Source organism: Macaca mulatta, chromosome 14 (genome assembly GCF_049350105.2).
Source record: "Macaca mulatta isolate MMU2019108-1 chromosome 14, T2T-MMU8v2.0, whole genome shotgun sequence".
Taxonomy (NCBI): Eukaryota; Metazoa; Chordata; class Mammalia; order Primates; family Cercopithecidae; genus Macaca; species Macaca mulatta.
Window position 1 is genome coordinate 12,045,862 of NC_133419.1, and position 10,799 is coordinate 12,056,660.

Consider the following 10,799-nt stretch of genomic DNA (forward strand, 5'->3'; position numbering starts at 1 on the left):
TTGACAGCCCTCTGGGCTGTGGAAAGAATGAATACCCGGCTGCAGTCACCAGTCCTGGTTTCTAGTCCCAGCCTTGCCACCTGTGTGTGGTGACTCTGGGTGGGTTTCAGTTCCTCTCTCGGCCTCAGTGCCCTTATCTGAAAAGGATGGTGTTGCTTGGGAATTTCATCACCCTAGTAAAATGACAGAATTCTGCATATACTGGTGAGGAGCGCTGATTGGCTGCTGGTGACATCATACGTTATTCTGGCTGTGATTGGCTGGCAGGCCCCATTAGTAGGTTGCTTCAGAGAGATGGAAGGAGAAGCCTGGGGCTGGTGTAGGGGGGTGAGAACTTGCCGGGGCTGGTGGGGGTTGACAGAACAGCCCTGAAATTTATGCTGCTGGCTTCCAGCCAGTGCAATATGGGAATAAGTGCCCAGATCCCCACGGGCAGCTGGTGAAAATCTCAGCATGTGATTCAATAAATTTTAATACATCAATCCATACTCAAAGGCTCTCCTAAGCTGTTGGAAGTGATAGGTGTCTACCTACACGCTCCTCTTGTATTGTTCAATGAAGAGAGCAGAGCTCCAGGCAGCAGTGGTTCTTGGTCTTTAGAGGCCATAAGAATCGCCCAAATGTTTATTAAACGTGCAGTTTTCTGGATCTTTCTCCGGAGTCTGAGTCTGTGGCCTTAGGGATGTTGCATTTTAATCAAGCACTGCAGGGGATTATAATGTGTGTGGTCTTGGGACTACACTTCCAGAAGCCCTGATTTATAATATGACCTTGTGCCTTATCCTTCCTTTCCTGTCACCCTGTCTCTGAAATAGTACTAAGAGTTAACTATGCTGAAATTGCAGGTGATTTTTCTACACACCACTTTTTTTTTTTCACTTTAAGTTCTAGGATACATGTGCAGCATGTGCAGGTTTGTTCCATGGGTATACATGGTGTGCAGGTTTGTTCCATGGGTATACATGGTGTGCAGGTTTGTTACATAGGTATACATGTGCCATGGTGGTTTGCTGCACCTGTCAACCCGTCATCTAGGTTTTAAGCCCCATGTGCATTAGGTATTTGTCCTAATGCTGTCCCTGCCCTTGTCCCCCACCCCTACACACCACTTTTGCCTTTATATAATTATCTGCCTAGGAAAAAAACCACTATTTCACAATGACCTTGAATACTTTTCTAATCATGGCAAACAATAAAGCTGTTGTTATTATAAGAATCTCTGTAGAGGCAGCCTTGTAGGAGTATTTACTGCCTCCCCGCTGCCCCATCGCTGTCCTCAACTGAAACGGGGAAAGAAACGGGTTCACTTCAGCCTCAGTTTCCTCGTGTGCAAAATGGGACAATGATGCCTACCTTGGCAGCTGAGTGAGAATGATGGATGCGACATGTGTTTGTCAACTCTCCGAACCGCTGGTGCCTGTGCCTGACCCCTATGAATTCTGATTTGATTGGTCTGGATGGACCCAAGGCATTGGGATTGTTCAGGTTCTCCAGGTGATTCTAATTTTACAGCCTGTGCTGAGTCATTGCTTAAGGGGTTATTTCCCTATCCTGTATTCCCTTCCCCACCAACACATCCTGAAACTCAAGAGAGATTTCCATTTAGAAGATGATTAATTATATATTTTAATATATATATTCAAATATATATTAATATATTTTATATATATTATATATTTTTATATTAACATATACAGATAAGTATTAATATATGTCTATAATATTACAAATATATTTATTTATATGCATACATCTATTTATACATATAAATATATATTAATAAATATATAAAAATATATGTATCTTTTTTTGAGACAAGGTCACCCAGGCTGGAGTGCAATGGTGTGATTTTGGCTCATTGCAACCTCCACTTCCCAGGCTCAAGCAATCCTCCCATCTCAGCCTTCCAAGTCACTGGGGCTATAGGCACATGCCACCACACCCAGCTAATTTTTTTTTTTTTATAGAGATAGGGTCTCACTACATTACCCGGGCTGGTCTTGAACTCTAGGTTCAAGCAGTACTCCCACCTAGGCCTCCCAAAGTGCTGGGACTACACTCGGCCAATTAGTATGTTTTAACTAAAGTTAACACACATGCCTGGCACCATGCCTGGAACATTGATGCTCATTCTGTACTCTCTGAAGGGGTAAAGGAAAATCCTGCCTTTGTGGAGACAAGTTCTTGTCTTCCCTGTGATAGCCACTAGAGGGCGTGCTTGACTAGCTGGCTCTGGCTGGGACAGCCTGGTTCACTGGTCAGGATCAGTGTAGACCACCGAGCTGGCACTCCTTCATCTCCCTGACCCCGACAAGCAGCCATAAAGCCATAAGAGGGAGTTGGAGACACTGGAGTCCTTCCTCCCTGTTCCCTGAACCGCAGGTTCCTTGGCAATATCCCAGAAGTACCACCAGGACCATCGACAGTGCATGCCCAGTTTCCCTTCCCCTCCCAGAGGCCCCAGCATGTCCCCAACGACATTCCATGAGCAGCTGCTCCTGGCCCTGCCCCAGAGCTGAGACAGGCACACCCTGGCACAAGTCATGGTCTCTCCTACTGGGTCTCAGCTATGAAAATGTCCCCAGCTAGCCAGGCGTGGCTCAGGCACACAGCAAAGTCGTGAATGCTGATTGACCCAAGCCGTGCCTGGAACAAGAGTCCCAGGATTGACCTCCGCAGAGATGGCACCCAACCCAGTCAAGGTCGCCCTCTTCTGCTTTCCGTTCCGCAAAGAAAATATTCACCAAACCATTTCTCCTTCCAGAACTGAGCCTAATCTGATTCCTACCTGTACGTATTCATAGTCAAAAATTATGGAAACACTTAAATAACTCGAATGGCAAGGCCTAAGATCTGTGCCAAGTGCACAGAGGGCAGGAAAATTTTTACAGACAAGGGGGCATTTGGGTTGGGTCTTGAAGCAAGAGTAGGAGTTTGCGGAGCTGAGAAGAATGGAAGAGCATTACACATCAGGGGAACAACCCACAGAAAGTCACATAGGTATTACTGAAGGATGGTTCAGTATGGCATGTTTATCCACATTTTACAGAGGAGGACGCTAAAGTTCAAGGCCTGCCTTGTCCAAGGTCACACAGCTATAAATGGCTTGAGACTAGGAACTAGGTCTCTTGATTTTGGATCCTGAGCCCTTTCCCACTATCAGCTCCACAGTAGAGGTCAGTTTCTGAGAGGCAGAGTCTTACCTACTGGGGTAGTGGTCTCTCTTGGGGTTGAAGGGAGGTCCAAAGGATGGGGCCTGCATGGAAGAGACTTTTTTTTTTTTTGAGACAGTGTCTTGCTCTGTTGCCCAGGCTGGAGTGCAGTGGCACAATCTTGGCTCACTGCAACTTCTGCTTCCTGGGTTCAAGTGATTTCTGGCTAATTTTTGTATTTTTAGTAGAGACCATGTTGGCCAGGTTGGTCTTGAACTCCTGACCTCAAGTGGTCCACCCGCCTCGGCCTCCCAAAGTCCTAGGATTGCAGGCATGAGCCACTGCGCCTGGCCGAATGGAAGAGACTTTGACTGCAGCAGATTCCAAGCTCTCGAGCTCCCCAGCGGAGAGCCATCTCTTGGGGCAGCAGAGCAGAGCTGGGGAGATGGGTGGAGGTGCTAGACACAGAATGCTATGGCCTTCTCACCTAGGATTACCATGGCAACAGGAGCATCACAGAGAGCCTGCCACGGTGCCCTTCTAGGCCCTGCCTCAGCTGGGCAGGAAGAAGGGGACCCAGCTTGGCTGGGGGCAGTGGGCAGGGGGCCCTGGAGTGAGTCAGCCAGGCCTGGATGCTGCCTCCAGGCTCTATGTGGGACACCTGCCAGCCCACACCCCTCTCTTGGGCCAGTCACAGAACAAACAGGGCAGAGGCCAAGAAAGAAAAGGAGGGGGCTTGGCATAGCTGGACAGGGGTGTTGGGGGACACTGCCAGTCCAGGGCCTGGAAGCCAGACAGACAACAGCACCTCCACCCTGAGCTCAGGAAGCCCTGATCCCTGAAGGGTGAAGTAGACTCAACATTCAAAGAGATGGACACATAAGCCCTGGGCACCACGGAAAGACGACAGAAACCAGGGAAGGCCGGAGAGGCTGGGATACACCTAGGTCCAACTTCATCAAACCCAGTCCTGCCCATGACAACGGAATAGCATGGAATAGACCAGAGCCGGACCAACTAGAGACACGAGGCTGTGAGTTCCCCCATGGACTCTGCCACGCTGAAGCTGGTCAGGTGAGGCACTGACCCTATCCACCTTCCACCTACCCCCAGCCCTCCAGCTCAGAACTGGGGCTCATGGCAGGTGAGTAGCGGAAAGGACATCGTGGGTCAGGCTTCTCCTAGACAACTCTACAGGACCTGGATGCCGTCAAAGGTTCACACCCAGGGAGTAGCCTCAGTGTCCTCAGCTCAGATGGGCATGTTGAGTTTGACGTGCTGTGAAAGAATGGTAAGTTTCTCGTCCAGCTGCTCATTTTGCAGACAAAGAAACTGAGGTATAGAGAAGGAAAATGACTTGCCTGAAGTCACAGTAGGCCGCCTGTCTAGGTGAGTGCAGCATCTCCACTGCTCCAGGATGCTCCTGCGGTTCACTCCATGGTGAGCACTGAATGCCGACCGACCGTGCTTAGCGCTGCGGTGACCACTGTGAGAGGGCAAGAACAGTAGAAATAATCATTTCTCCCCATCTTGACCACTTACTGGATGTCAGGCAGTGCACTAAGCTCTCTTTAGAAATGTCATCTAATCATCAAAACAACCCCTGGGGAAGAGGAAGGGTCATCCATCCGTCACAGTGGGTGGATGTGGGGGAGGACAGCACAAGGGCAGGCTGGATGAGGAGTAAGCCACATTGGCCACTATCTGTCAGGTCAATGGGTTGAGGGCAGGCTGCCTTAGCTGCCTTTCCCTGCCTCAGATGCAGGCTGGCTGGGCTCCCACAGCTACAGCCTTCTCCACCCATGCTAGGGCTACCAGACGTAGCAAATAAAACTACAGGCCAGGCCAGGCGTGGTGGCTCATGCCTATAATCCCAGCACTTTGGGAGGCCGAGGCGGGTGAATCACCTGAGGTCAGGAATTCGAGACCAGCCTGGCCAACATGGAGAAATCCCGTCTCTACTAAAAATACAAAAATAATTAGCCAGGCATGGTGGCACATGCCTGTAATCTCAGCTACTTGGGGAGGCTGAGGAAGGAGAATCACTTGAACCCAGGAGATGGAGGTTGCAGTGAGCCAAGATCACACCGTTGTACTCCACCCTGGGTAACAAGAGTGAAACGCCGTGTCAAAAACAAAAACAACTACAGGACAGTTGGGCAAATAAGAATTTCAGATACAAAAGTGAATAATTTTTAGTGTAAATATGTCCTACATTATATAGGCTCCCAGGGGAGGGGCCTGGGAGCATCGTCCTTTTCTCTGTCGGCCCCTCTGCTTTGCTGATTTGCTTAGTCCATCCATTCCTTCCTGCTACTGACTTCTACAACCTGGCTTCTCAATCTGAGGCCTGGGGCCCAGTTACATCATTTGGAAGCTTGTTACCAAAGCAGAGCCGGCCTGGTGCAGTGGCTCGCACATATAATCCCTACATTTTGGGAGGCTGAGGTCGAAAGATTGCCTGAGCCCAGGAGTTTGAGGCTACAGTGAGCTATGATCACACCAGCTCAGAACTGCAGTCCCGACTGGGTGACAGAGCAAGACCCTGTCTCAACAAAGGAAGGAAGGGAAGGAAGGAAAGGAAGGAAAGGAAGGGAAGGAAGGGAAAGAGGGAGGGAGGGACCCATTCTGTACGTCATCTTTTTTACTTTCTTGAGGAGGTTCCTTGATGCATAAAAGTTTTTAATTCATTTTGAAGGAGGGAGGGAGGGAGAGGAGGGGAGGAAGATTCATGTATACCTGCTTTATACAATTACAAGAGAGATTTAAGATTATTGTTTACACTTCAAAAGTACTAAATGCTTGTTATAAACAATTAGGAAACTACAGAGCAGTTTAAAACAAAACAAAACAAACCCCCAAACAAGGTTATCATTTTGATATATTTCCTTCCAGTCTTTTTTTATAATTTTAATATTGAGGTACAATCCACGTCCTGTAAAATTCACCTTTTCCACTTACGTATGTAGTGTTTACATATTTATTTATGCTAAAGGCATCCTAGTAGGTGTGCAGTAGTATCTCATTGTGGTTTTGATTCGCATTTCCCAGATGGCAAACAGTGTTAAGCATCTTCTCATGTGATTATTGGCTATTTGTTTATCCTCATTGGAGAAATGTCTACCCAAGTCTTTTGCCCATTTTTTCAGTTGGATTGTTTGTCTTCTTCTTATTGTTAGAATCATTTATATATTCTGGATACTAGGTCATTATCAAATACGTGATTTACAAATATTTTCTCCCATTCTGTAGGTCATCTTTTTTACGTTCTTGAGGAGGTTCCTTGTTGCATAAAGTTTTTAATTCATTTTGAATTTTAAAAATTAAAATTTTAATTTTGATAAATTTTGACCCTGTCAAATCCAAGGTCATGAAGACTGACCTGTATGTTTTCTTCTAAAACTTTTATCACTTTAGTTCTTACATTTAGGAATTTGACCTATTTTGAGGTAATTTTTATATATCATTTGAGGTAAAGGTCCAACTTTCTTCTTTTGCATGTAGCTATCCAGGTGTCTATGTATATTTGTTGAAAAGCTTATTCTTTCCTGTTGACTTGTCTTGGCATACATGTTGAAAATCAATTGATAATACATATATGGATTTATTTCTGGACTAGCACTTCTATTCTATTGAGCTATGTGTCACTTCAATATTGCATTGTTTTAATGATGTAGTTATGCAGAAATTTCAAAACCAGGAAGTGTAAGCTCTCCAACTTTGTTCTTTTTCAAGATGGTTTTAGCTCTTTGGGGTCCACTGCAATTCCATATGAATTTTAGGATTGTCTTGCCCATTTCTGCATAAAACGCAGTTGCAATTTTGATGGGGATTACACTGAGTCTGTAGATCACTTAGTCATCTTTACAACATCAAGTCTTCCAATCCATGAACATCAGATGTCTTTTCATTTATTTAGGTCTTCTTTAGTTTCATTCACCACTGTTGTCGGGTTTTCAGTGTACAAGTCTTGCATCTTCTTGGTTAAAAATATTCCTAAGTCTCTTATTCTTTTTGATAATAATAAAGTTCCATTTTGTAAATGGAATTATTTTCTTAATTTTATTTTCAGATTGTGTATTGCTAATGTATAGAAATACAGCTCATTTTTGTATATTCACCTTGTATCTTGTAACTTTGCTTAATTTATTTACTAGCTGTAATAGTTTTTGTGTGGATTCTTTAGGGTTTGTTACATATAAGATCACGTCATGATTTTCCAGGTGCAGTGGTTCATGCATGTCATCCCAGCATTTGGGGAGGCCAAGGAGGGAGGATTGTTTGAGCTCAGGTGTTTTTTGTTTGTTTGTTTTGAGACGGAGTTGCGCTCTTGTTGCCTAGGCTGGAGTGCTGTGGTATGATTACAGCTCACTGCAACCTCCACCTTCTGGTTTCAAGCGATTCTCCTGCCTCAGCGTCCCAAATAGCTGGGATTACAGGTGCACGCCACCATACCTGGCTAATTTTTGTATTTTTAGTAGAGGCGGGGCTTTACCATGTTGGCCAGGCTGGTCTCGAACTTCTGACCTCACGTGATCTGCCCATCTAGGCCTCCCAAAGTGCTAAGATTACAGGCATGAGCCACCATGCCCAGCCTTTACATTGATTTTCATATGTTAAACTACCTTGCTTGCATTTCCATGATAAATCCCACATGGACATTATGTATAATCTTTTTAACATGTTGCTGGATTGGATTTGCTAGTATTTGATTGAGGATATTTGCATCTATATTAATAAGGGATATTGGTCTGTATATTTCTTTTCTTTTTCTTTTTCTTTTTTGAGATGAGGTCTCACTCTGCTGCCCAGGCTGGAGTGCAGTGGCACGATCTCGGCTCACTGCAAGCTCCAACTCCCAAGTTCACGCCATTCTCCTGCCTCAGCTTCCTGAGTAGCTGGGACTACAGGTGCCCGCCACCACACCCAGCTAATTTTTTTGTATTTTTAGTAGAGACGGGGTTTCACTGTGTTAGCCAGGATGGTCTTGATCTCCTGACCTTGTGATCTGCCTGCCTTGGCCTCCCAAAGTGCTGGCATTACAGGTGTGAGCCACCATACCTGACCTGGTCTGTATATTTCTTTCCTTGTGAGATATTGTCTGGCTTTAGTTTTAGGGTAATACTGGCATGAGAGAATGGGTTATGAAGTATATTCTTCTTTATCTTTTGGAAGAGTTTGAGGATTGGTGTTTATTCTTTATTTGCTCCTAATCATTTCTCTATTGGAAGTTTTTGTATTACTGATTCAATCTTGTGTTTGAGGTCTATTCACGTTTTCTGTTTCCTCTTGAGGAAATTTTGGTTTCTAGGCATTTGTTCATTTACTCTAGGTTATCTAATTTGTTGTCATACAAGTTTTCATAGTGTTCTTCTGTAATTCTTTCTGTATCTCTAAGGTCGGTAGTAGTTTTTCTTTTTAAAATGTTTTATTTATTTTATTATGTATTTATTTATTTATAGAAACAGAATCTCACTTTATTACCCAGGCTGGAGTGCAGTTGTGTGATCATAGCTCACTGCCACCTTGAATTCCTAGGCTCAAGGGAGCCTCCCGCCTCTGCCTCCCAAGTAGCTGGGATTACAGGCATGTGCCACAGTGCCTGGCTAATTTTTACTTTTTTTTTTTTTTTTGAGATGGAGTCTCGCTCTGCTACCCAGGCTGGCGTGCAGTGGTACAATCTCGGCTCACTGCAACCTCCACCTCCCAGGTTCAAGCCATTCTCCCGCCTCAGCCTCCTGAGTAGCTGGGACTACCTGCAAGTGCCACCATGCCCCGCTAATTTTTGTATTTTTAGTAGAGATAAGGTTTCACCATGTTGCCCAGGCTGGTCTCAAACCCCTGACAAGTGATCCGCCTGCCTCGTCCTCCGAAAGTGCTGGGATTACAGGCGTGAGCCACTGCGCCCAGCTTAATTTTTAAACTTTTTGTAGAGATAGGGTCTCACCATCTTGCCCAGGCTGGTCTCAAACTCCTGGTCTCAAGCCATCCTCTCACCTTGGCCTCCCAAAGTGTCAGGATTACAGGCATAACTACTATGCCTGGACACATTTTTATTTTTAATTTTTATTCATTCATTTATGTATTTACTTTAGAGACAGCATCTTGCTCTGTCACCCAGGATGGAGAGAAGTGGTATGATCATAGCTCACTGCAACCTTGAACTCCTGGGCTCAAGGCAATCCTCCTGCCTCACCCTCCCCAGTAACTAGGACTACAGGCATGAGACATCATGTCCAGCTAGTAGTAATTTTTCTACTTTCATTCCTTACTCAACAAAGTAAGAAACAGGGCCTTACTCTGTTGCCCAGGCTGGAGTGCAGTGGCAGGATCACAGTTCACTGCAGCCTCAATCTCCTGGGCTCAAGTAATCCTATTGCCTCAGCCTCTCAAATAACTGGGACTACAGACATGTGCCACCACACCTGGCTAATTTTTTAATATTTTATTTTTAGCAGAGACAAGGTTTCCCTATGTTGTCCAAGCTGGTCTTGAACTCCTGAGCTCAAGCAATTCCCCCACCTTGGCCTCCAGAAGTGCTCAGATTACAGGCATGAGCCATCCCAGCCTTATTCCTAACTTTAGTAATTTGAGTCTTCTTCTTTTTTTTTTTTTTTTTTTTTTTTGGTCAGTCTAAAGTTTCATCAATTTTCTTGATCTTTTTGAAGAATCAACTTTTGTTTTCATTGATTCTTTCTGTTGTTTTTCTCAATTTCATTTATCTCCACTCTAATTTTTATTCTTTCCTTCCTTTTGCTTGCTTTGGGTTTAGTTTATTCTACTTTTTCTAGTTCCTTAAATTGGAAGTTTAGGTTATTAATTGGAGATCTTTCTTCTCTTTGATGTAGGTTTTTACAGCTATAAATTTCCCTTTGAGTACTGCTTTTGCTGTATTCGGTAAGTTTCAGTATGCTGTATTTTCATTTTCATTCATCTCATCTAATTTCTCTTGTGATTTTTTTCTTTGATCCATGGGGCATTTGAGTGTGTTGCTTAATTCCCACATATTTGTGAATTTTTCACTTTTAATTCTGTTATTTCTAATTTCATTCCATTGTGATCAGAAAGATAATTCATATGAATTCAATCCTTTAAAGTTTATTAAGACTTGTTTTGTGGTCTAACATATGGTCTATCCTGGGGAATGTTTTATGTGTAGTTTGAGAAGAATGTATATTCTGCTATGGTTGGGTAGAGTTAGCATTGTTCAAGTCTTATATTTCCTTATCTAGTGTGTAGTTCTAGCCATTATTGAAAGTGAAGTATTGACGTTTCCAACTATTCTTTTTATTTTATTTTATTTATTTATTTTTAACTTTTTTTTTTTTTTGAGACAGAGTCTTGCTCTGTCACCAGGCTGGAGTGTAGTAGCATGATCTCGGCTCGCCGCAACCTCTGCCTCCCAGGTTCAAGCCATCCTCCTGCCTCAGCCTCCCAAGTAGCTGGGATTACAGGCACGTGCCGCCATGCCCAGCTAATTTTTGTATTTTTAGCAGAGACAGTGTTTTACCATGTTGGACAGGCTGGTCTCGAATTCCTGACCTCAGGTGATCTGCCCACCTCGGCCTCCCAAAGTGGTGGGATTAGAGGCGTGAGCCACTGTGCTCGGCCGATATTTCCAGCTATTCTTGCTGACCTGTTTCTACT